Here is a 27,529-nt window from a genome sequence, read left to right as displayed (position 1 = left end):
GGTGACCAGATTCTTGTGCTTACTGTTGCCTCTGGTCTCTGTGTGTGCAAAGAGACCCTTGCTGGGTGCAGGGTGTATTGGTGGATGGCTCCCTACTCTCTACCTTGCTCAGCAATAGAGGCACTGGTCTGTTTCTCCACTAGTTACCAGCGTGCACACCAGTGAGATTCACTCTGCAGATGGCCAGTGTGTGGGTTTTTTTCCTTGTTTCATTTGGACTCTGGTTACCCCCCTCTGTGTCCTGACCAAAACTTCCCCCACATGGAACCAACAGCTCTTGCATGGCTGGGAGGGTGTAAACTTACTTGAAACATCTTAGAATCACTCGTTCCTCTTCTTCACCAAGCAGAGCTTCCACATTTGTTCAAGTCTGGAACAGGGCAGGGGATGGGGGCCTGGAATCCTGTGTATGCTGTCACTCTCTGGTCTTTGCACTCAAAGAGACCTCTGCTGTGTGCAAGGTGTATTGCCTGTCCAAAAGTGTTCAGGGCATCTCCATCAGTTGTCAACTGGGTCCCCACCCTCCATCTTGCTAAGTGAGTGAGGTGCCGGTTTGCTGCTCATGGCAGCCATCTTGGATTTTCTATATATATTGTTTTTTAAAATGTATATGAACTGTAAAATGTTCATATAGTTAAATAAACAAGTATTTTTCTTTACAACTGCTATGGTTTAAATGTGTCCCCTAAATTTCATGCATTGGAAACTTACTCCCTCCATGTTGGGAGGTGGGTCCTTTAAGAAATGATTAGATCATGAGTGCTCTCTACTCTCATGAATAGATTAACATTATTATTGTTGGAAGGGTTGGTTATTGTGAGTGTGTGCTTGTAGTAAAAGCGAGTTTGACCCCTTCTTGCTCTCTCACTTGCTTTTCTGCCTTCTGCTTCCATAAGATAAGGTACAAAAAGGCCCTCACCAGAAGCAAGAAGGGTCCCACCAGGCCCCTCAGTCTTGTCATTTCCAGTCTCCAAAACTGGGAGAAATAAATTTCTTTTCTTTATAAATGACCCAGTCTCTGGTATTCTGTTATAACAGCACAAAACAAACTAAGACAATAATGTTGCTCTGACCGTCATGAATAGAAGATCCTGCCCCACCCGCATATTACATAAATGTGTATCTATCTTCTCTTCTGAAATTTCCTTGATTTTTTTTCTTAAAATTTCCATTTTTATGCCAGTTGAAATTTATTCAGGAATATAATGAGGGCAATTTCATTTTCCCACAAATATTTAGTCTCATTATATAATAAGTACGATCTTAAATGCCACAACGATCATACACTAAATTCTTAAACATTTTTGTCAATTCAAAGTTTGTTCTAGGCTTTCTATTTTTGTTATTTTGATTTGTTTATCTAGTCTGACCCAAATACCACATCATTCAAATGATTGTGACTTTATGATATACTTCAACATTTGGTTTCAAACCCTTTCTCATTTTTCTTTTTAAAATTTTCTTGGTTCTTTTTGCATATTTATTCTTTTGGATAAACTTCAGACATTTTTTCAAGTTGTCAAATGGTTCAGTTGGTATTGGATTAGATTACAAATATTTTATATTTTTAAAGCAGACTGGGAACTATTAGTACTTTAACAATAATGGGGTTTCCTATCAAGAAACATAGCATCTTTCCCTATCCATTTTTTTTTTTTTACTTTTAGTGTTGTTGGGTTTTCTTTGCACAGTATTAAATATTTCTTGTTAAGAACATCTGCAAATATGTCATCTTTTCTTCATGTTGTGAATGAAATAATACTTAGCTTCTAATATATGAAAGCTATTGATACTTGTATATATGATGTTAACTGCCACTTCCTAGTAGATATAACATTTTCATGGATTATTTTCTCAAAGTCTTGAAGTTGGTTAAAAATTGGAAAAAATTGGAAATGTCCTTTTTTCAACATTGGTACCTCATTTTTTCCCCCTTGTTTTATTGTATGATTCAGAACTCACAAGAAATGAAAAAGAAGTTGGCATTTTAAACATCCTTATGTTATTCCTGATTTCAGTTGGAAAAGCTCATTGGAATGATGTAGGTTGTTTATTTGCAAAATATATAATTTATCATGTTAAGAAATTTTTTATTGGCCCAGTTTACCACACATACTCTATTTATAATTAATGCAGATTTAATTTTACCATCTATTAATTAATTAATTAGGGCACATTTATTGAAAGTCTAACTTTTCTCCCTTGATATGGTAAATCGTGTTAGTAGATCTTTAAATAGTAGATAACCCACGCATTCCTGGTATAACCTCTTTTTCATTGTGGTGTATTTTTAAAAATTTTCATACTGAATTCAGTCTGCCAACTCTATGTTTAGAATTTTTATTTCAACTATATTTGCTATTTAATAGGCTTTCTTTCTGAGTTTCTTTATCAGGTTTTGATATTGTGATTTTGCTAACTTCATAAATTGAACTGGAAGCTTTTCTTCATTTTGTCTACTTTGTAATTATTTAAATAGCATTGAAGTATTAAAAAGATGAAAATAACCCAGTGACTCTTCTTTCACAAGTTTTGCAATTTATTCCATGACTTCTAGTCCATTTCAATAGCTTCCTTTTTCATGAACATGTTATAGGGCTTTTTGTCAGAGGTGTTTCTGGAATGTTAATGTACACATCTCCTAGGGATCTTGTTAATGTGCAGATTTTGATTCAGCAGGACTACATCATGTGATCCAAGTATCCCACTCTCAGTGTTCTACCTCAAGTCAGAGAAATATATTAGAATATCTAAGAAGATGGATACATCTTAGGTCATATTCTCCAGTAGCGGACTGGGTTTGAGAATTCATGTTCACATGATTTATTTTTAAAGTGCTCCCAGAAAAAACTAGCAAGAGAGTTAGGAAAGCAGGATAGAAGAAGGGAAGAGGTCAAGCAAATGTGGAATAGCCTCAATTTGATCCTGCAGGGAGCTCTAGGGGCTAAATTACAACTCAGAGTTTGTTCTGACTGGGGACAAAGGAACTGGGCTTTATTCTCCTGCACTTATCACTTGTTGGCTAAGGGTTGTGGAGTCCAGGAGTGGGTGGACATGAGATAAACTCCTAGATACTTCCTATTCTAATGCCTGTGAGTAAAGTGACTCCAGTAACGTGTGGTTAATTCTCCCCAAAATAGTTGCAGAAGTCGAGGGAGGGCACATGCTGGTAAAAGAGATCCAAGGTGTATTCTAAAGAGATGGAACCAATATGATACATATAGAGAGATATATATGAGAGGGGATTTAGCAGGGGTATTGGCTCACACAATTACGACAGCTGAGAAGTCCTACAACAGGTTGTCTGAAAGCAGGAGACCCTGGGATTCTGTTAGCTTGGTTCAGTTCAGAACCAGGAAAACTGATGGTGTAGATCTCAGTCCAAGACTGAAGACCTGAGAACCCAGGAGGTCCACTGGTGTAAGTCCTGGAGTCCAAAGGCCAGAGTTCTGATGTCCAAGGACAAGAGAGGAAGAGTGTATCCCAATTCCTGCTGACAAATTAACACCTATGTCTTGCTCCGTTTTGTTCTCTCTGGCCTCCAACTTGAGATGATGCCTACTCACACTGAGTATGGTTATCCCTCACCTAGTCCACTCAGATTCAAGTACTAATCTCCTCTGGAAACACCCTTACAGACACACCCCAAAATAATGCTTTATTAGGTTTCTAGGTATTTCTTAAGCCAGTCAGGTTGACACCTAAAGTTAACTATCACATAAGGGGATTTGAACAGAGCAATTACAGTGCTGGCAACCAGGTAGATTCTATATCCCTCAAGTAATCTTCCCTAGATGTTGTTTTTTTCAGACAAACATTAGATTAAAAATAGGGCAACAGAGAGTTTGCGATTGCACTCTCTGATAACTTCCAACAGTTATTCCTTCTATGTTGGAATACTTTTGTAGAAGATCAATGGCCTGGGAATAGGATTGATGTCTGACATCCTTTTGTGAAAAGCAAGGAACCACCAAACAAAGGTGCGTGCCTGAATTTCTCTCTGCTTTAATGTGAGACATGAGAAAACTATAAGCAAGACTAAGATTCTCCTGGAAAATTGTTTTTCATTTACTGGAGTGCATAGACACATGGAAAATAAAAGCGTAAGCTCTACTTCATATAAGAAAAATATTTTTAGCCTGGAATTTTTCAAGGCTTTAGACCATTAAAAATATCTCAGTCAAGACCTAAAGTAAGTTATTTCCAACAGATCAAGATAACTAAATAAAATAATGTATATAGAAATTGTATCTATATACTAGCTTGTAATTTAAGGAAGGTCTACCAGAAAAATGCCTTCAGTTTTAGAAGCACTTATTCATACCTCTTCTTTTTGTGATTAATAGCTAGAGTTTTAGTAATCTTTTCAAGCCATAATATCTGTATAATAAAAATATGTTTTGTTCTTCTGTCTATAGTAGGAGAGCATACATTCAGCTTGTCCAAAAATGATATCAGATCCTTAAGAGACAAATTACCCATTTGAACTATGGCAAATTGTATTTTTCAGAGTTGGCTGCATATATATCTCATCCTTCATGCTTTTCTTACAATTTGACATTGACAGTTTTCCACTGACAGGTGGGGTCTGTGTTCCCTCCCTTAAACCTGGGTGGACATTTGAAACTACCTTGATTACCAGAATGTAACCAAAGTGATGCTGTGTGACTTCTGAGGCTAAGCCACAGAAAACAAATCAGCTTCCTCCTGGCTCTCTCTCTCTCTTGCTACATTCACCCTAAAAACCCAACTACCATCTTGTGAGGATATCTAGGCTATGCAAAGAGGCCATATGTAGGTGTTCAGCTGACAGTCCCAGCTAGGCCCCCAGCCAATGACCAATATCAATCTCAGGCATATGACTGAATGAGCCTTCAGAGGTTTCTAGCTTTCAGCCTCCATCCTCTGTTCTGCCCCATCTGAGGTCCCAGACATAGTGATTTGAAGACAAGCTGTGTGTGTGTGTGTGTGTGTGTGTGTGTGTGTGTGTGTGTGTGTGTGCGCGCGTGTGCGCTTAGAAAGCAGGATTTACTGAGAAGACAGAAAACAGAAAGCTCCCCCACAGTGGGAGAGGACCTGAGGGGGTTGCTGAGACAAGCTGTTTTACTGTGCCCTGTCTGAATTTCTGACCCACCAAATCCATGAGATAATAAATGATCATTATTGTTTTGAACCACTAAGTTGAAGGTTGATTTGCTAACTGATGCATGCACAAGTAATCTTTCTTCACTGATTAAGACACCCTTGTCATATACTAAACTTCCAAATATACATAGATTGATTTATGAGCCCGTTTATATTTCACTGATCTATTCAGTAGTATCTGTTGAGGAAGGTTTCCCTTTGTACTAGTATATACATAGTATCAGTATATACATAGGCAATACTATGGTAAGATACAAAACTCAAAATATCTGTAGCTTAATACAACAAAAACTTATTCTACAGTCACATGAATTCCTCCATGAGTCAGTCAATTCTCCAGGCCAGTTCTTTTCCATATAGACATTCAATGACATAGGCTATTTCCATGTTGTGATGCCATAGTCTTCATGCATGGCCTCCAGGTCACTGAAGCAAGGGAATAGAGAACGCGAGAGTTTGTGTCCAGGCTCTTCAACACTTTGGCCCAGGAGTGATACCTTTTCTGCCCCTTAGCCAGAACTGATCTCATCGTCTCATCCACAATAAGCAATATGAAGGAGCACATGGATATTGTGTGAGCAGTAAATGTTTTTGTCACATTCTTTAGTATTCGTTTGTCTATTTTTCTAGAAATTTCTTAGTTATTCTCACCCATATGTTGGTCCTGTCAGATATTATAATCCAATATACTAAATTTTAATTGTTTTTTAAAATTCAAAAAATGTATTTTTGTTTGGGGAGAGAGAGCAGAAAATAAACTAGAAGAGGGACCTGAGTAATTCCCTATTTTATATTGTTTATTTGTTGCACCATCCCTATCAACCAAGATTCTTTTGATTCCTGATTAAGTATTACAAATCATTATATAATGCTTAATTAATTTAACTTAGGCCATAACTAATTATTGACTCTAGACCCAAAAGCTGAGGAAAGACCAATGGCATTTTCAGATTTTCTTGATGATTTCTGCTTAGAGTAATAAAGAATATAACAGTGATCTGTATTAGAATAACCATATCTGAAGTATCATTGTTCACTTCTTTTTTTTTTTGAGTTAGAGTCTCAGTCTGTCACCCAGACTGGAGTGCAGTGGCCGCTGCCAGCCACCGCAGCCTCGACCTACTGGACTCCGGTGATCCTTCCGCCTCAGCCTTCCAAGTAGCTGGAACTACAGGCGCGCATTACCACGCCTGGCTAATTTTTTGAATTATTGTAGAGATGAGGTCTCGCCAAGTTGCCCAGGCGGGTCTCGAACCCACGGGCTCAGGCAATCTACTCACCTTAGCGTCCCAAAGTGGGGGATTACAGGCTGAGCCACCGAGCCCAGCTTGTTCACTTCTTAAAACAAGTCTGAGAAACCTAGACTTGAAGCATATCATGTGAGGGGAACGTCCAATAACTTAAGAATTCTGTAGCTTCAGAAAAGGGGAGAGTAAAATACAGCCCTATAAAAGATAAGATAAAATGTTGCATTCAAACAAAAAACAAGCCCTGCTCAAAAGCTTTAAAATAATTATATAATTTTAATTGAAATCTCTGAAAGAGTAGGCACAGTATGGGCTTTTGTCAATTTCTTGTTGAGCTGGCAGGAGATTCTCCTTAGAGGAGTAGGGAGAAAGCTGTGCTTTTAATATTTGAGTCTGCGTCATCCTTTGTGTCTGTGTTGTAGAAGTATTCCCACATCGCCTTGGAATATGACGCATTGGGTCTATCTCAAGCATGACTTATGCAATAAATCACAGGTATGGTTTCGACATTACACTGTTTGAATAGTCCTTTTTATCTCAGTGTGGGCAACCAACCATCTGCCTAGAATAGAAGTGGGCACTAGGCTTGCTCCAGACTTCTAAATATTGACACAATCTGGCAAGAAATAGTTTGTGGGGGAAGAGGAGGGACACGGAACAACACAAAGGGTACCTGGTCCTGTACCAGGAGGAGCGAGGGCCAGTTAGATGCCCAAACTTCACCTGCATGCAGCCTACTTGTGTAGTTAATTCTTAGTTGTACCCCACATCTTTATAATAAAATAAAATTTAATTAACAAAAAAGAAACAGTTTGTAGCCCTTTTCTCTTTTATATTTGCTCCTAAGATGATCCAGTCTCATGGCTTTCAAAGGCATTTATATGCTGATGATTCCAAAATTTTGAGTTCAGGTACTTCCCTGAACTCCAGGTGCTGCTCACCTCTCTACTTGGGTGTCTATTAGGCATTTCCAAATCCGCACTCTTGATTCCATTGCCATCCCCACTACACACTCCATCAATTTCCTTATTTCTGTGAATCACAACATGATTAAATTAGCTGTTCAGTTGAAAAAACTATATATCCTGCTTGATTTTTATTTCCCCCTTCAAATCCTAAAGCCAATCCATCAGCAAATTCTTTAGAAAATCTACATTCAGAGTATTTCTGGAGTCCAACCACATCTTACCACTCTACCACTGCCAACTTGATCCAAGTTTTTGCTAAGAGGTAAGTGCTAATTTGTCCATTAGTGATTCCCTGCAGAGAGGAAATTAGCCTCTGCAAATCTCCATAGAAACTGGCTAAGGCCAGTACTTAAGGCAATCGATCTAAGAGGCTTGGACCTCAGCCCTCCAAGCATGCCCGGATAGGGGCTTATGTTTCTCCAATCGTGAACACCAATGTGGTGAATCCTACTGTTAGCTTTCTATGTATTATAGCTGCAAGATGGAGCTTGGATTCTCTCTCCACTTCTGTAACACTAGAAGAGGAGCTGACAGGATAGGGGTAGGACAAGGTTCAGTTGTATCATATTGTTATTTCCTGGTCTCTGATCACACCGGGAGAGAGACTGGCAGGATAGGGATGGAGCATGATTCTACTATATCTTATTATTTTATGGCCCTTCATTCCCAGCAAGGAAGAGCCTGGTTCTTCCTTAATTATTCAGCATAAGCCAGGCTCGGTGGCTCAGCCTGTAATTCCGTGCCTTGGGAAGCTGAGGTGAGTGGATTGCCTGAGCCCGCGGGTTTGAGACCTGCCTGGGCAACTTGACGAGACCTCATCTCTACAATAAATCAAAAAATGAACTGGGCGTGGTAGCGCACCCCTGTAGTTCCAGCTCCTTGGAAGGCTGAGGCGGAAGGATCGCCGGAGCCCAGCAGGTCGAAGCTGCGGTGGCCGGGAGCAGCCACTTCACTCCAGTCTGGGTGACAGAGTGAGAGTCCAACTTAAAAAAAAAATTATTCAGCATAAAAGCTCCACATCCCAAAAGTCATGTTTCTCTTCCACATCTGGTATCTGAGGTGAAGCTATCCCAGAGGGTTAAGGGCAATGGGGAACTCACATATATGCAGTGAATGTTGTTCTAGCAGTTCTGGTCTGTTCACCATTAGAACACTTGTCCTTGTTGCACAATAGATGTTCTGTTCTGTCTAAATCAGAGCTCTTGGTTCTACCTCCCACATCCACTGTATTAATCCTGTCATTCCCCCATTTCACTTAAATGGAAACACCAATTAATCACCAGTTGTTCATACCAAAAGCCTAAGTGCCATCACCAATTTCTCTTCTTCATCCAAGCCATAAATTCAATCCATCAGCAAGTTTTGCAAGAGCTCTACTTTCAAAATATAGTCAGAATTCCAGCATATTTCACTGCACTGGCCTCCTAACCAGATTTCCTATTTCCACAAAAGACCCAGAGTGATCTTTTATAAACATGAACCAGGTCATATTATCCTCTAGTTCAAAACTCCCCAGTGGTTTCCCATCACATTAGAATGCACGCAAAACGCTTACCATGGTCATAGGCTCAACATGATCTGGCCCTTGGCTTACTTTTTTCTACTCTTGCTCTTGTTCACTCTGCTGCAGCCAAAGTGGCTTCCTTTCTTTCTTCATCTTGAATGTGCCAAGCATGCTTCCCTCCCAAGGCTGTCTCCTTTGCCTGGAACAGTCTTCTCCCAGCCCTTCCATGACCTCTCTTACTTCACCTATGTCTCCATTCAAATACCATCTCCTCCTAGGTACATTTCCTGATCACCTAATCTGAAATAGCATTCTCCTTCACTCCATATCTCTTTATTCTTTTTTATTTTCTTTGTTGTACTTCTCATCACCTGAAAGTGTATTGTATATTTATGAGCTTGTTATCTGTCTCCCTAATAGAATGTCACTTTCATAAGAACTGAAACCTTACCTATCCTGTTTGCTATTCTAACCCTAAAGACTAAAACAGGGCTTGACCCTGCTCAAAAGTTGTTTGTTGAATAAATGAATAAGTGGGACTAAGAAAGGATTAGAAAATCATTTCTCGGATATCTGAGAAAATCAGGAGATATTTCTGAAAATCTAATTATTCGTAGTTTAGTAAAGAAAGGCAGGGTTTTATGCACTTAAGAGGTGCTTAAAAAATACAGATCGAGGCCGGGCTCGGTGGCTCAGCCTGTAATCCCAGCAATTTAGGAGGCCGAGGCGAGTGGATTGCCTGAGCCCATGGGTTCAAGACCCACCCGGGAAAATTGGTGAGACCTCGTCTTTACAATAAATAAAAAATTAGACAGGCGTGGAAGCGCGCTCCTGTAGTTCTGGCTACTTGGAAGGCTGAGGCAGAAGGATCACCTGAGCCCAGCAGGTCGAAGCCGCGTGGCCGGGAGCATGCCACTGCACTCCAGTCTGGGCGACAGAGTGAGACTCCAACTCAACAACAAAAAAATACAGATCGAATAAATGAATAGATAAAACAAAGCTGCCTGTATTCATCACATGGAAAAACTGTGGAATATCTCTAAGCCCGTTATGTTTTTTACTCAATTCACTAAGTATGTTTTTTAAGATCAAGTTCTAATGAAAAAGTCAGTCATAAATTTAGGGTAGAGAAACTTCAATATGTGAAAAAAAATCCAGGGGTAAAATAAAGAAGTATCAAATATGATGACTTTTTTTTTGCTAAGGGAAGATCAAGAAATATATTTCTTTGAACATTCTCAGTCAATGATTATTAATGGTTTCAAAAGTATGCATTAATTATAAGCTATCAGTACAAACTCTAACAATGATTCTTTTTATGTGAGATTGACCTGAAGTAAGATTAAAATTAACCTACACAAACTTGTTGATTTGCTAGTGAAAGCAGTGATCCTGAAACATACAAAGTTAATTAAAAACATATTTCTAAATGAATGTCACATTTTATAGCAAAGGAAGGGAATATTTCTTAATACTGTAAAATTTAAGAATTTGTGAAAGTAAGATTTGACAATATAGTCTGTTGTTTTCCAGCAAGAACATAAGAAATTGAAATTCAAATATGACTGAAACAGTTTGGTCTCATTCTATGGAGAAAATTATCACTTCCTAGCCTGCCAGTAGTCTTATAGTCATTATAATATGGGAGTCAAAGACCTAGGGTCTGTTTGTAGCTGGGGCTGGATTCACTATTTCCTTAGATGTTCTTCAGCAGGGCCTTGTCTAACAACAACAGAAAAATGTCTGAACTCTAAACCAATGACAGTTCCATGTCTCAAATAACCTTCACGCTGAGCCTCTTAAAGCAGTTTTCTTTACCCATAAAACAGATGAAATAACTGAGGCTCTAAGAAGTTAATAACTTTCCCAAAATTGCAGAGCTAAATAAAAGTTTCCAGACTAGGGTGACTGTGAAGGAATTGAGTTAAGGATACAAAAAAAAAAAAATGCAACAGCATTACAGGACCAGATAATCAGCCTGACTGGCTGCCCCAGTGAGAGGTGTCAGTGAGATATTTAAGTGGAGATTTCTTGGAAAGAAGTGGAAATTCTCTTTTTGGAGTTCAGAAAGTGGGTCAGGAAATTGACACTGAGCTAACATTTGAACCGTGAACTAGATAAATCTCTCAGGTGGGTTGGCATGAAGAAGAAAATTGAGACCTTGAAGGAAAGGAATGCCAGGGTAGGAATGGATCCAATAACATAAAGAAGACCAAGGGAAGAAAGAATTTTAAGGAAGAATTGCTCATTTGTGTCAGATACTATGAGGGAATCCTTTGGGGTGAGGAATGAGATTTTTTAAATAAAATGGTGAGGATCTTACTTCTAGACTACTAAGTGAAGATTTTAATAACCCTATTTCTCACCTAAACAAGGCAGGACTAATTTTAGAGCCATAGTGAAGCAAGATGACACACTTTATTAGAGGATCTGTTTCCTCCTTAAAGACAAGTCTTTTTTTCCTCAAATGTCTTTGGATTGCCTTGAATCCTTGCATTTATCATTTTGTATATAAAATAATTTTTCATTATCTTTATGGGGGAACTCCCAGACAATTTATTTGAAAAGAAAAGAGCTAGATAAATATCTTAATTTTTCTATTACACTAACAATGTTGCTCTCAAAATGATTTTTACAAAGTTCAATAGGTGATTAAATTTAGAGCTGAGTCTTTTTTGTCATCTTTTTATAAACCAAAGATTGTCCCCTATTTATGCCTTTGATGAGATGTACTTATGTTGTAAGAAAAGACTTCTCAGTGCTTTGAAGAAGCTCATAAAATAATGAAAAAGATGCCAACAAAGATTATTCATTAAAATTAGTGCATACCTAGTGGTTCATTAGCTTGAATTTATACTATGAAATTGTTTATTAACTTGATTGACTGTATACATTTATAATCAATAAAGACTGGGTACGCTTATGATGGCTAAAGACCTGAGGAGTTTTTCTTGGTTTGTTTTTCATTTTTTGGTGGGGAAGGGAGTGAGCATGTCATGCTTTTTGCATTTTAAAAAAGTAAACTCAATTTTTACAGCAGTTTTAAGTTCACAGCAAAATTGGGTGGAAAGTAAAGAGAGTTCTCAGGTATCCTCTGTCCGCATACTTGCACATCCTCCCCCACTGTGGGCATTCGGTGCCAAAGTAGTGCAATTCCTACCATTGGGGAACCTACATTGGCACATCATTATCACCAAGAGTTCATAGTTTACATTAGGGGTCACTTTTGGTGTGATATATTTTATGGGTTTGAGCAAATGTATAATGACATGTATCCACCATTATAGTAACATACAGAGTAGTTTCTCTGCCCTAAAAATCCTCTGTGCTCTGCCTATTCGTCCCCCCCCCCAACCCCTGGCAAATACTGTTCCTTTTACTATCTCCATAGCTTTGCTTTTTCCAGAATGTCATGTAGTTGGAATCATATAGTATGTGGCTTTTCCACATTGACTTCTTTTACTTAGTCATGTGCATTTTAGGGTTTTCCATGTCTTTTTCATGGCTTGATAGCTCATTTCTTTTTAGTATCAAATAATATTTAATTGTCAGGGTGTACCTCAACTGTATTCATTCACTTACTAAAGGACTGCTTGGTTGCTTCCAAGTTTCAACAATTAAGAATGAAGGTGTTATAAACGTCCATGTGCAGACATAGGTGTGTGTGGACATAAGTTTTTAACTCATTTGGGTAAATACCAAGAAGTGTGATTGCTGGATGGTATGGAAGAGTTTTTTTAGTTTTGTAAGAAACTGCCAGACTTTCTTCCAAAGTGGCTGTACAATTTTGCTTTCCCACCAGGTATAAATATAAATAAGAGTTCTTTTCATTCCACATTTTCTCTAGTATTTGGTGTTATAGAGTTGTCAGTGTTTTGGATGTTGGTCATTCTAAAAGGTGTGTAGTGGTGTCTCATCATTGTTTTAATTTGCAATTTCCTAATGACATATGATGTGGAATATCCTTTCATATGCTTATTTGCCATCTATATATCTCCTTTGGTGAGGTTTCTATTCAGATATTTTGCTCATTTTTAAATTAGGTTGTTTTCTTATTGTTGAGTTTCAAAGTTCTTTGTATATTTTCTATATCAGTCGTTTATCAGGTGTGTCTAAATATGCTCTCCTAATCTGTAGCTTTTCTTCTCATTCTCTTGACATTCTCTTTAACAGAGGAGAAGTTTTTAATTTTTTTTTTTTTTTTTTAGTTGGAGTCTCACTCTGTCACGCAGACTGGAGTGCAGTGGCTGCTCCCGGCCACCACAATCTCGACCTGCTGGGGATCCGGCGATCCTTCTGCCTCAGCCTTCCGAGTAGCCAGAATTACAGGCGCGTGCTACCACGCCCAGTTGATTTTTTGATTTATTGTAGAGATGAGGTCTCGCCAAGTTGCCCAGGCGGGTCTCGAACCCACGGGCTCAGGCAATCCACCCACCTCAGCCTCCCAAAGGCGCGGGATTTCAGGCTGAACCACTGAGCCCGGCAGTTTTTAATTTTAATAAGGTCCATCTTATCAATTATGCCTCTCATGAACAGTACCTTTGATGTTAGGAGAGCTTCTAAAAATTCCAAATGCTTAGCCCCCACCCTTAGAAATGTTGTTTTAATTAGCCTGGATGAAGCCTGGGCCTCAGCATTATAAAAGTTCTTCATTCAGTTCTAAAGTTGAGAAGCATAGGACTAAAGATGTAGATACCTTGCTCTAGTTTCGAGCAACAATTTTCTATGATTAAAGAAGCAACACCAAAGCTGCTATTTGTTTTTCTGGTGACAGTCCACTCTCTTGGTTTTCCGCCTACCTCTGACTTCTTTTTCAATCTCATTGGATATGGGAGAGCTCCAGTACTTCGTCATAGTCCCTCTTCTCTCCTTAAGCTAGATTCTCTTTCTAGGTGATCTCAGTCATGTAGCTTTAATTATCCTCCATAGGTTGACAACCTCCAGATGTACAGCTTCTGAAATTGGCACTGAAATCCAGACTTGTGTATCAACCTATTTTCTTTACATTTGAACTTGGATGTCTAATAAGAATGCCAGAATGAATTACTGATTCCAGTTCCACCCCTCACCAAAGTTGAGGCTACCTCACTCTACCATGGGGCTGGAATACCTCTTGATTTTTCTCCTTTTTCCACCTCCTTCATCCAATCCAGAAGGAAGTCTTGCATATTCTACCTTCAAAACATATCTGAAATCTGTCTACTTTTAACCTTGGTGCAACCTGCTACCTTCTTTCGCCTAGGGAACTTGAATGAATTCTTTCCAGCCAGTCTTTGTTCCTTCCCACCTCCTTATCTGCCTATGACCCATCTCTACATGTGAGCCAGAGTAAACTTCTAAAATTGTAAATCATTGTTTTATTTTTATTTTTTTTTGAGTTGGAGTCTCACTCTGTCGCCCAGACTGGAGTGCAGTGGCCGCTCCCGGCCACCGCAGCCTCGACCTGTTGGGCTCCGGCGATCCTTCCGCCTCAGCCTTCCAAGTAGCCAGAATTATAGGCATGCGCTACTACGCCCGGCTGATTTTTTTATTTATTGTAGAGATGAGGTCTCGCCTGCCCAGGCAGGTCTCGAACCCGCGGGCTCGGGCAATCCACTCACCTCAGCCTTCCAAAGGCGTGGGATTACAGGTTGAGCCACCGGGCCCAGCGTAAATCATTGTTTTAAATCCACCAACAAATTCCCATCCATTTGAAAACAAATTGTATTACTTTCCTAGGGCTGCTGTATCAAAGTACCAAAAAGTGGGTTGTTTAAAACAACAAAAATTTAGTCTCTTAGTTCTGGAGACCCGGAGTATGCAGTCAAGGTGTCTGCAAGGCCATGTTCTCTCTGGCGGCTCTAAGGGAGACTCCTTCTTTGCAACTTGTAGCTTCTTGTATTTGCTGGCAATCTTTGGCATTTCTTGGCTTGTAGATGCATTACTCCAATTACATGGCTGTCTTCTTTCTGTGTGTCTGCACATCATTTTCTCTCTGTGTTTATCTGTCTTGATGCCCTAAATTCTCCCTTTTATAAAAACATGAATCATACTGGATTAGGGTGCACCAAATGACCTCATTTTAACTTGATTACCTCTGTGAAGACCCTATTTCCAAATAAGTCGCATTCTAAGGTACTGGGAGTTAAGATGCTAACACATCATTTTTTCAGGGTGGAGGGTATCAATTCAACCCATAACAAAAATCCAAACTCCTACACTGGCCTGTACAGTTGTATGTGATATATATGGCCCCTGCTTCCATCTCTGACCACATCTTCTACTGATTCCCCCTCTCCGTCTGTTTAAGCCATCCCAGCATTTCTGTTTACCAAGCTTGTTCTTAGCACTTACATGCAGATGTCGCCTCCTTAGAGAGACTGACTCTAATCACCCTATTAACTCACTCTGTTTTCTGTTTCCTGTACTACCTTCGTTATTCTCTATATCATCACTGTTTTATTTTCCTCATTAGCATTTGTCACTCTGACTTTACCTTGTATATATATTGTCTCTCTCACGGTGGCAGATGCTACTGGTTATCTACCCAACTGCCATTCATTCTCTTTCATCGCTAAGGGAATCTAGGCTATGTTTAATTCGCTATGCACCCAGCCCCAAGGCATGGACCGTGATTGGTCAACCCAGTGATAGCAACTGTGCTTCCCCCTTGCAGAGATCACCGTTGGGCTGGGTGTGGTGGTCAGGTTCTGATCAGTGGAATGTAAGGCTTTGAGGTTTCTGGAAAGATTTCCCTCCTTAATGAAGAAGCAAAGAGCATATTCTTCTCTCTTCTTCTCTTGACTTCTGAATTTCAATGTGATTTCTAGAGTTCCACCAACCATCTTGTAGCCATGAATTGACCTGCCAGAGGAGAACAGAAGTCAACAATGTTGAGTGTGATGGAAGTGGAAGGAGTTTGGGGTTTTTTAATGATACCTTGGAGTCACTATACCAACCCTAGAACTGCCCACTTTCTGAGTGAGCACCATAAATGTCCTTATGCTTTAAGCTGTGATACTCAAGGTTTTTGTTATTTGTCGTTAATGTGTCCTTACTGACATATTCTTCCACTATATCCACAGAAATTTTGCCTGCCTTATCCAATGCCAAAGTCCCTAGGATGAAAACAGCATCAGGCAGTTAGGAGGCACTCAAATAATTTTTTTTCCAGTATTTCAAGGTTTATTTCAAGTTATTTACTATGGCTTTGTGACAGTGACTTTTATTTTATTTTATTTTATTTTTTTGAGTTGAGTCCACTCTGTCGCCCATACTGGAGTGCGGTGGCCGGTTACCACGCCCGGCTAATTTTTTGATTTATTGTAGAGATGAGGTCTCGCCAAGTTGCCCAGGAGGATCTCGAACCCACAGGCTCAGGCAATCCACTCATCTCAGCCTCCCAAAGGCACGGGATTAAAGGCTGAGCCACCAAGCCCGGCTGACAATGACTTTTAAATGATCGTGTTTTTTGAAAAACAGTTCTTTTCATAAAAGAATGCTTGTTGGATGAAGCCATGGTGAACGAAAGTACCTGCTCACACTGCTGCCATGCTGCTTATCTTTGCTCCTTTGCTTCTGTCTCCTTCTTCCACTTACATAAGCTCCCCTATGTCTCAGTCTGACTTGCCACTCTATCCTCTCCTTTTTAATCCTATTTGGCCCCAGCTCCCTGACCTGGCTGCACTCTGTTCATCACATCTTCCTGGCTCATTGTAGCATAAATTTAGGTCCAGCCAAAATATCTGGCTGCAATCACCTTGGTCCTCTGATTCCCATTCTGTGTCTTCAAAACCCAGACCCATAGAGTTCTCTTGGTTGTGCTACTTCCTCTTATGCTACCTTTTTTTGTGTGTGTGGCGTTGATCACATTCTACCTTGCAGTGTCTTCATAAGCAAGCATTCTTTCTTCCCTACAGCATCATAAACACTGGCTTAGAAACGGGTCCTCTGGAGCCCAATGGGCAGAGTATTACAATGTAGGCACTGCTCAAGGAATTTCTGTTGCATGGAGGCAGCGTGGCATAGTAGTTAAGCCATAATCTTTGGAGACAGAAAAGTCATAGTTCACATCTGCCATTTGCTTGCTGTGTCAACCACAGGCAAGTCACCTAACTTCTCAGGCACTCAGGTTCTCCATTTATACAATAGTGGCTATAATGGCATTTACCTCATAGAGTTGCTGTATATCTTTCTGAAAGAGGTAATGTATGTAGAATATTTGGTACAGTGCCCAGCAGAGAATAAACATCCATTAAGTAGTTACTATTAGCAAGTATTTTTGGAAGAATGAATACTATCCTATTCATGAGGACAACTAAGATTAGCATTCTCACAGATCATTGTAAACTGTGCCTAGTAGGTTACGCTGGTATGTTGGGATTGTACACACGCACATACATTGTGGATCCTATTATGCACCCACACAGGAATGTTATAGCAGAGACCATAGCAGACTGACAATGAATCTGAAACCATTTACTTTTGGGGGGAAGTAACTAGGAGGAAGTGGAGGCTGTGTTTCCATTAGTATGTTAATGATGTTAGTTTGCCTAAATTTGGAAAATGTAGTGTTCGGGTCAAGACTCTTGGTTTCCAACCTCAAAAACTGTCTCTAGCTAATTAAAGGAGAAAGGAATTTATTGGCAGGATCTTGGCAGGGGTGGGGATGGGGTGCAGTTCATAGAATCACCGGGAAAGCTGGAGCTCCAGGCTCATAAAATGGTGAACAAGGATGCAGCCAAAGAGAACAGACTGCTAATGATATCGTCAGAGGCCCTGTGTCCCCAAGATACCCACAGTTACATTGCTGACTCTGTTGCCCCTGACACTGGCTGCTGTAACCTCTGGGCTCCCAACTCCAGTGGGACCACAGAGGGAATAATCTCTGAATGTCTGCATGTCTTTGTCACTCCTCCCAACAGCTCACCTGGTAAACCAGCTGCCCTGAAGAGGGGAAAGGAGACACCTGCTTCTTCAAGTTCAGCAACAAGAAGGCAGGTGCTGTCTCCCACTTGCTTTGGGATTACCCATTCCCCCAGGGGTGTTTGGATGCTAAGTGACTCCTGTAAATATCCACTAGAGCTACCAAGAAAGAGAGACGGGGCCTGAAAACAGTATCAGAAATAAAAGGCTCAGAAGTGATCCCTTGAAGCATTTCCCAGCCAGCTGATAGACATCTCCTTCTGCAAACCCTTTCCACCCTGAGTGCATGTGAAATAACCGCAGGGGTCTTTTTAAAAAAAATCTTTGGCATAGATGTAAAGTTAAAGGGAACCCTTCTTAGCAATGTTAATGACGGCCAGTAAAGAGATCACACGTGGCACAGTGACCTTTCTAAAAAGCATGGTGATGTGATGAAAAGAGTTGTTGTTGCCAGATACCTATTGACGGGCTTAGAAACGGGTCCTCTGGAGCCCAATGGGCGGAGGCAAAGCCTCCCTCTTGAATGGGGCAGCAGATGGTATTCTTCGCCACCCCTGACAGAATAACGGCTGGAGGAAGCAGTGGGGCTCCATCTGGGAGAGAGCTTGTCTCCTGCGGCCAAGCAGTCAATGTGTTTGCAATCTTTACACTTTCTGTGGTGCTCTTTCAGAAGGGCAGATAGTAGAAGGCTGGAAAATTCCGCCCAGGAACCGCACCTTTTCATGTTGCTTTCACAGCAGATAGCGTGACCCTGACAACCTGAAGGCGAAAGATGGCAGGGTGGAGTAGCAAGTATATGTTGAGAAAGTCACAGATTATTTCTAAGAGAAATGAAAAGGTGGATGAATGTCAAGCTCTGATATTCAAAAATGTTGGTGGCCAAAGAGTTTATTCTTTCTTCCAATCTGACCCACAAAATTGAGCCAGAAAATGTATTCCTGACTGTTTCCATGGCTCTTACTCAGCTACAAGTCATTTCCCCTTTCAGATTATTTCCAGTTTTAAGGCCCAATTTCCATTTGCTTTTTGATCTTCTGCTTTTAAGACATGTAGCCAATATCACCATCAGCCAAGGGCCAGGTTTTGTTTCAAGGCTTTGAGCTTGTCATTTATTCTTTATCTTCTCAGGTGAATTCTATTTGTGACTGGCTGGTTGTTGCTTGTTTGTTTTCCCCAGGTGGAGTAAAAGAAAAGGGACTTATTAACAAAAGGGTGAGATGGAAAATTTTAAGATACCACTTGTAAACATCAGTAAAGTTTCTATGGAAAAGTGATAATGTGATTGTAAATTTATTAATGAATAATAAATGGTTTGATACAGTTGAACGTGACAGTTTCCGCATCAACAACTATATGAAGCTCCCAGGAAAAATTTCCTCTGAAGTTTTATGATATATTTACCTTTCCATGAAATATTGTTTTTTACAAAAATAATCTCAGTTCAATTTTTCATCAGTGTTAATAAAACAAATTATTCTGGGCTGCGTCTACCTGCCATTAAAAAATTAAAAATGGTTCTTCACATTTTCCACCAAAATTTCTGACAACTTCCTGCCTTATTTTTAAGCTTTTAAAGGACAAGAATTGTGAAATATTTCCCTTTGTAGTCCCACAGCTCATAGCGCAGCATTATTCAGCTGCAGGTACTTAACCCACACATAGTTACCTTTGTTGTGGTGTGATGGGTTGGCCTTACCTGTTAGTCCCACCTGCATATAACTCAAGGAGTCAGAACTACACAGTCTCATTGTTTCGAAATCAGATCTAAAGTTTTATTCTAAACGATGCAGATGAAGGCGCTTATTAAAGTGCCATTGTGGGTTTAATCATGTACATGCTGCTAAAAATCATTTAATGGCTGAACAACTCGGAAAAAAAAGAACTCTCACCACCTACACACATCGTGATAAAATAGGGCAGCGTTTTGCACTTGCTTTCACAGCATCGCCTGAGAAAGATTTCGGATCCCTGTCTTCCTCCTCTCTTACTTCGAATTTCAACTTCATCCCAGTCAGCTGCCGACTGAATCGTTCAACGGCATGCCACTCTGTCTTTGTATTTCCCAAACTATGCATCTCTATTGAGGACAGCACATCTTTATGGCAGCCACATACTTGCAAAAGAATTGCATTCAGAATATTCACTTGGCCTCTTACTATTTCCATAATACCATTTGAAAAGAGAAAGAAAGAAACTTCCCATCCCTTGTTCTTCCACGCTGTTCTCATCGTGAGATGCTCCGTGGAAGGGAGCCGAGCGGTGGGCAGCGACTGAGTCCCGATAACGAGCGCCTCACATTTCCGTGGCATTCCCATTTGCTAGTGCGCTGCCGCGGCCGCACGCCTGATTGATATATGACTGCAATGGCACTTTTCCATTTGACATTCTCTCTCTCTCTCCCTCTCTCTCTCTCTCTCTCTCTTTCTCCCTCTCTCTCTCCCTGTGTCGCTTAAACAACAGTCCTAACTTTTGTGTGTTGCAAATATAAAAGGCAAGCCATGTGACAGAGGGACAGAAGAACAAAAGCATTTGGAAGTAACAGGACCTCTTTCTAGCTCTCAGAAAAGTCTGAGAAGAAAGGAGCCCTGCGTTTCCCCCAAGGTAAGCAGGAAAACAAGCGCTGCCGGCTTGCCTAGGAAATCGCTTCTTTCCAAACCGAGCATTTCATCCTCCTCTCAGACAAAGAGACAACCTTTAAATACCACTTAAATTTGCATTACTGTAATTTGCATTAATCTGTAGCATGTTAGCATTGTGTGTGTGTGTGTGTGTGTGTGTGTGTGTGTTTAAATGAACGGGTCTTTAAAGTCTGTGACAGAACAGGGAGCCTCCCAGAGAAGCTCGAAAATATCTTTTGGTTTGACTTAAAGAGATTTTCTTCTCTAACTCTCTGCGTAGTTAGATGTAACTTTGTGATGGTTCTTATAGTTGTCCCTGTGAAAGGGGGGCTGCGAAGCCGCAACTCGTCAACATGGATTCACGGAGCCCAGTATCTTCCCCACCACCCTCATCCCACTTACAATGGGGGCACTATGATCCCAGGCAAGCCTGCGAGTTTAAAAGCGCACTGTTTACTTTTATTACTACTTATGTATGCTGCTGATCTCCTGCCAGGGCTCTGCCGGAGTGCTCAGAATGACTTCAAACAATAGGCAACATTTACTTCTAGCTTTCTGTGTCACGCTTTGCAGGAATTATGCTCTTTTGCACTCTTCTCCCAACGTGCAGGACTTCGCTTCCATAGATGCAGTCGGGAACACCGGGGAGAGATGAGGATGGGTTTACTGTATGATTTTCATTGGGCAAAAAGTCTGAGGAAATACATGCTGTTTGCCTTGGACTTATTGCAGGGGGTTATTTTTAGTCGTCAGCTCGTCCCTGCAGCACGATGTCCAAGGAGTGACTGGGAAAGGATGCTCCCACCAGCACAGGGACCAGGACCTGTAGGAATGACTCCTACAGATACCTGAGGAATATTCGGAGGATTTCTTTCAAACTGCTGAATTCAAGTTCTCTCTTTAAATGAACAATTGAGCTGTAGGAGGCCTGAGCATAATTCTTTCTTGGGGGACGGGAAGTTTGATTGTGTACAGAATGTTAATGACTCAGAACGCCCAGAAACTGAGGCTCATTGTAATGGACAAACCCAGATAAGCCTCCATGAAAGAGGCAGACTCCCATCTCTACTGAGATTCAGGTGCAAGAAAAGAAGCTGTTTGGCAAGATGGGAGTCCCACGTACAGCCCTTTGTAACTGTCATTAATAACAGATATGGCTGCTGTGAAACATGCCTCTTTTCATTTCTAATATTAGTTTATTTTAATTACAAAGAGCTGGCATTGGCAAACTGCTCCAACACATAACATTAGATACCAGGTGTATTTGAAAGCACAGACGTGCCCCAAACAGAGTGGGTTGTGGATGTCAACCACATCTAGTCAGGACTGCAGAACGCCTCTCAACTGAACGTTTAGACCAGATGCAAATATCTGTTCATTTTCTTCTCATCAGTCTTGCTTCTACAAGTAACTTTAGTATCTTGTTGACCTGTTTTCATTACAGACCAGGACATCATATGTGGGAAACTTTTTCTGATTTCCTCTAATCACTAGCCTAACAAGCATTGTTGAATGAAAATCTGACATTTGAGTGAGTTAATTTACAACTTTGGAATACTCATTATTCAAGAAAACCTGTAAAAGTTGCTATGGATTCTATTGCTATAAAATTTTACTCTGAATTTTAAAAAAATTAAAATTGCTACTAGTAAAGCATTTAGCCAAATCAAAACGATTTTCTTAAGCTATTATTCAGATCATTGCACGAGAGTATTTGAACACAAAATACAATGTTTTTGCATCATTTATTTTAAAATACATTTGGTTCAGGTAATGGGAGAACTGGCTGAGGCCTTCTAACGACTGTGTACCAAGCAGCTGACACCCACAGATGGAAATGTGCCTGTGGAGTTTTCAATCTTAATTCGAGTTCCAGTGACACTGTCAAGGGAAAAATAAATCATTTTTCAATACATTTAACAATTTCCAACTCATTTATTTTCCTGGGGCCTTGAAAAATGTGGTGAGTTTCTTGGAATTATAGCCACCAATGGTGGCCAGCAATTTTTACTATATTTTAAGAACTCACAATTCAAGGACTATTATTCTTACTGGTTGATTATTCATTCCATCATTCTCTAATACATATTTATCAAGCATTTCTATATACCTGGCACTATGCTAGTCCTGATGGATGCGAAGGTAAATGAGACATTGTCCCACACCCTAATTCTCAGTCTGTATGCTAACTCCAGTTAGATTTTTGGAACTGAAATGGGTGTTGCCAGTGGATAAACTGGGCAGTGAGTTTCTTGTTATAAAGAACCATTTTAAATAGTTGCTAGTTTCCAGATTTACTTGAAATGATTTTCATTCAATGGTTTTCTTTTCATTGATGATTAAGTCGTTCCCCTTAGGGTGTTTTGTTGTTGTTGCCAGATTCTGGGTACACATCACTTGCACAGCTAACAGAGCCTGGATGTTTCCAGCCTAGGTAGAAGAAACCTGGAAAAAAGAGCAGCTTATCCTTTCTTTGCTCGCCTTAGCACCCTTTGGAAAGGACCATGTGCTGTCTCCATCGGGGATGAGTGTGAGTCACCTATTCAGCAGCTGACATCAGGGCCGCTTGATGAGTCACTGAATTAGAAACATGCATGGAGGAAGATGCAGCCACCGGCTCCCACAACTCACTTGCCCTATCCCCAGGATTGAAACCTCTGGGCCTGGCCTCAGTTCAGGAGGCCCTTGTGAAGAAGCTGCTGGAAGCTGTTCCCCAAACCCAGGTCTCTGTCAGAGCCACACACAGTTGCTTTCAAATAACCCAGTATGGTGCTTTATCACATGGTAAGGTTGCTTTCAAATAACCCAGTATGGTGTTTTATCACATGGTAAGGTTACTGGGAAAAACCCTGAAGACAGCATCATCAGGGTCTTTGACTTGGTCCTTATCAGCAGATAATCCCTCGTGGTTGGATAAAAATGCCTCTGACTCCCTGGGGTGCCTGACTCACCCTAGTCAGCCCTCAGCTTCTTGGCCAGCGGCCTTCAAGCCCATCCTCACCTCTTCCCATGACAGTCAGTCAAAGCTGCTTTGTCCAGGCCCTCTCCGTTAGGCCAGCAGCCAGCGGAAGCAGAGGGGATGGGAAGGCAGGTGGAAAGACTGAGAAGTGCTAAGGCAGAAGGGGAAGCAGGGCCCTGGGAGGGTGGGTGAGCTCCAGGGCCTGGATTGCTGTGGCCTGCCCTGGCTGTGATCAGCTGTCATTTCCTCTTCGTGTATGACACTGTGGAACATATTAAAATTTCTCTGAGATGGTATGTTTGGAATTCCTCTGATGCCCCACCTCACCAACTTACCCGGACAATAAAAGCAAGGTTGTAAGCCTTTGAACAGCTGGCCGGCTATATATTTCCTCTCTTTCTTTCGCATAATCTAATTCAGAAAAGAATCCAGCTAGACTGGCAGTGCCATGTCTGGGTACTTGTTTCCTGCAAGTCCTTCCTCCACCACCTCCTCCTGCTGGCCCTGGAATCTTCCTGGGTGGCATGTGGCTTTTCTTTTCTTTTGCTCACCACTGCTCCCAGCCCGCCCCCTTTTCCCTTCGCCTGAGCTCCTTCTATTGTGAGCTGGCTCTTTGCTCTGCCTGTTTTCCAGACAGCCTGGGTCCTGTTCCATCCGGGGAGAACGACCCATGAGGTCTCCTCATCTCCATAGTATTCCCAGGATGTCATTCTTGGCACCAGCTCTGCCTGGCTGATAGGATCGGGGGTCTTTTTGTAGCCCTGAGCCTGAACCCACTCACAGAGAGGAGCAGCCACATGGCTCGGCTGCCCTTTGGGCTGCGGAGAGCAGGGCTGGAGTGACCGGGTTGGCAGGAATGAGCATACCATCACAGTGACCCGAACATCTCCGGCAAAGGCCTGGGGGTGGGAGCGCTATGGGAATGCCTGGATGCACTTCGGCCTACATTAAGAGAAATGCGGTTATTCTCTGTTTCAGGAGGTGGGGTGAGAGACAAGTGACTTGAAACAAAGCTCTCTGGATCCTTGGGCCCTGCCCCCTTTCCTTGTCTGTCCTTCCCACATCCCTCCCTCCTCAAACAAAAAGGAGAGACAGGACTTTTAATTTGCCTAGCACAGGCCTGGGTGTCTTTATGAAACTCATTTGGTGAAAGGGAGTGGGGGAAATAGATCCTGAGTTGAGCCCAACTAAAAATGTATGGGGCGTTGGAGATGGGGAGGGACTTTTTTTTCTTTCTCCTAACAGCAGAACAACAGTTTGGTTGATGAGTCACATATGGAAAGAAGTGGACCTCTCAATTAGAGATTCCCATTTAAGAGCCTCCTGTAAACCTCTCTATGCAGCATCCTTAAAAGATGCTGCTAATGTCTTTGGGACCAAAAGGTATTAAAGAGCAAGCTATGAGGCGGCTTCCTATTCCTTTTTTATTCCCTGGGGGCTTTGATTGTCTTTTCCAAATTAGCTAAAGTTCATTAAAAGACCCAAAAGGAAAAACTTAACACAGCTGAATTAAAATGAGTCTTTCCCTGTTAGTTTGACAAGAAGAAAAAGGAAAGAAAGAGAGAGAGAAAAGAAAGAGAAGAAAGAACCAACTCCCCTCCTCTGCCACTTCTTGGGTTTTAATATGAATTATTCCATACAAGTCCCTAGGCTAGAGGATCTATTTAAAGACGCCTGGCAGCATGAAGGGAGAGGGTAAAAATACAACCACTCTTTTGTCCATCAAAGGTTTTCTTTGGGAGGACATTAAGAGCATTCCTGTTTTCTTGTCTGCCCCTGCCAGTGGCAATGTTCCAGCTGGTAGTACCCACTCCTCGCCCATCAGGTCAGCAATCATGAACTTCTGTGTTTGATTTCAGAAGAAAACAAAGGGTGGGAAATCCTTCTGAACCCCCATGAGTGTACAGCAGGGCAGGGGAGGCTGGAACTGAAATCAGTGCTCGCTTGGCTGTGCAGGTTGCATGCTGCAAATTCACACACCCACACAGTTGAGTTTTTGAGGAAGATTGTGCTGATGGCATTATTTCTGATGCCAGCTTCCCTTGCATCTGCAAAGCTTTTTTCTTGTGTCTCTGGCAGTCATTTGCTTGTCTCATTCATGTTTACTGTCCCCTTCCTCAGAGGTTCTCAGAGCCTGGTGATTGAGCATATGTTGCTGAGAGTCACACCCCCAGACCAATTTTCAATAGTCAGAACATAACACCCTGGATGGGGTTTACAGTTTGAAACAACTACTTTCTTGTTAGAAAGAGTGCTGACCCAGAAGATTCAAAGAATGGGTAACTTCAGTTGGCAACATATCCCTAGTGCTCATAATCAGGAATTCATCCAGTTGAGGTCCATTTCACCCTCATGGCAAAATCTGGACATGAATGTTGACTAGTAGCTTTAAACCCAGGTATAAGATTTGCAGTAGAATATTTTTCTTTTTTATTCACCAAAAGCTAAGAATTTTCAGACAATTTGCTCTCTTCCAAGACCTGGTTCAATCCCAACTTTTTCTTTTTAAGACGTGATCTACCAATTGCAGTACCCTTTAAAAAGGAATGGTCCACAGGTTAAGACATTCAAGAAAGTTGATAAGCTGTCAGAAAATGCTGTCATAAAATGTTCTACAGTGCCACAAACCAACAATTGCCCTAAATGTGGAGTTGTCTTCCATCCTTTTATCAATAGGGAATAGAAATAGGAAGAGAGCAGGTCATGGGAGAAATAACAAAAAAGAAGGAGGAAGAATTAGTTTTGATGTTCAAAATCTGCCACTGCCCTTTCAATTTTTTTCAAGTAGCACAATTTCAGAAAGAGAAGGATCCCTTCATTTCACCCACTCCCTCCCAGGAAGGGGTTTGAAGTTGTCTTTTTTTTTTTTAACCTCAAAAGAAGGTCAATTCCTCAAGTAAGAAAAATCCTCCATCCTCAACTCTAAGTAAAATGTAGGTGCACACATTTCTAATACAGATGTAAAGAATCCAAGAAATCTAATCCTTCATCAAAGTCCAATTTTTCTTTAAAACCTAAGGTGATATTTTAGATCTCAAAACATTTCTATGATTTCTCCCCTTGCCCCCAAATTATGGAAAATTACTCCTTTTCAGAATTAAAATTTTTCTTTTGAGGTTTGGAATCCAAAGACAGCAGAATAGGATTGTTACAGGAGAACTGGCAGTCAAAACATGGAGCTGTAGTATGCATGGTTTAAGTAAAGCAAAAGACAAAGAAGAAACCACAAGCTCAAGTTCAGGGTTATTAGTAATATAGGGACAGATATTTTATGTGATTTTTATGTTAAACATGCACCTTTGAAATAGGTGTGTATCCAGGAGTGTTCCAGATTGCAACAGGATTGAATTCAGCATTCAAATCCACCGTTGGGCAGAAAAGGTCAATTGTATGAGGACTGGGAAGGCTGAGTTGATGCTATTGTTTATGCCCCATTCCTAACTAAGGGCTCTACAGCTGTTAGGTGAGATCACTACCCACCATTCCAAAACGTTGTTGCAAAGAGGAGATTCACATGCAGCTTTGGAAATACTTTCCTAGACTCTTTGAAGAAAAGCCAACATACTCATTTGGCTCTGGGGTAAAAATAAATAAATAAATAAATGGAGCCTGTACCCTGAGCTAACATTGGTCACCTTTCTTCTCCTAAGGCTATACCATAGCCAGCAGGCCAACGGCAGGGCAAGTGTTGAGTTCTTTCAGCACAAGTGTCCCCAGGGCACCTGGCCACATTTTCTCTTCCACAGGGAGAGCATACATTCATGGGTTTTGGCAGCACTGAGTCCTGTGGGTTGGGTATCTCGGAACTCTTGTACTTTCTTTCCGAAGGGTCTTATGCGAAGTGAGCATTAGATTGTGCCTTATTCTTCATACAAAACCCTCCTTCCTTGGAGGGAGTGGGTGAAATGAAGGAAAACTTCCCTTTCTGAAATTATGCCATTTGAAAAAAATCAAAAGGGCAGTGGCAGGTGTGAATATCAAAATTAACCCTTCCTCCTTCTCTTTTTATACTTCTGTGGCTTTCTTCTTCCCTATTTTTATTCCCTACTGACAAAAAGATGGAAGAGGACTTCGCGTTTAGGGCTACTGTTGATTTGTGGCACTGTTGAAAGGCCGCCCCTAAGCATTTTCTGACAGCTCATCACCGTATCAGTCACAGCTCCTAGCTGGGTGGCTGGATTTAC

At 41.0% G+C, this 27,529-nt stretch overlaps 1 protein-coding gene across 2 annotated transcripts in view; it reads left to right on the top strand.

Moving 5' to 3' along the window:
* The window catches only part of NDP (NDP, norrin cystine knot growth factor), a 79,118-nt gene that overhangs the window by 33,549 nt on the left and 18,040 nt on the right, over positions 1-27,529 (top strand). The window contains exon 1 of one of the 2 annotated variants that reach the window (XM_008052000.2): positions 19,775-20,369. The exons of the other annotated variant lie outside the window; for it this stretch is intronic. The gene's annotated coding sequence lies outside the window, so the exon portion shown is untranslated. Of the gene's footprint in view, positions 1-19,774; positions 20,370-27,529 lie in introns of those variants that run through there. 2 annotated transcript variants of the gene reach the window in all.

Source organism: Carlito syrichta, unplaced genomic scaffold (assembly GCF_000164805.1).
Source record: "Carlito syrichta isolate Samal-C Ts95f unplaced genomic scaffold, Tarsius_syrichta-2.0.1 Scaffold251657, whole genome shotgun sequence".
Lineage (NCBI taxonomy): Eukaryota > Metazoa > Chordata > Mammalia > Primates > Tarsiidae > Carlito > Carlito syrichta.
Note: the sequence above shows the minus strand (reverse complement) of the source record. Positions and strands in the feature narration are given on the sequence as shown.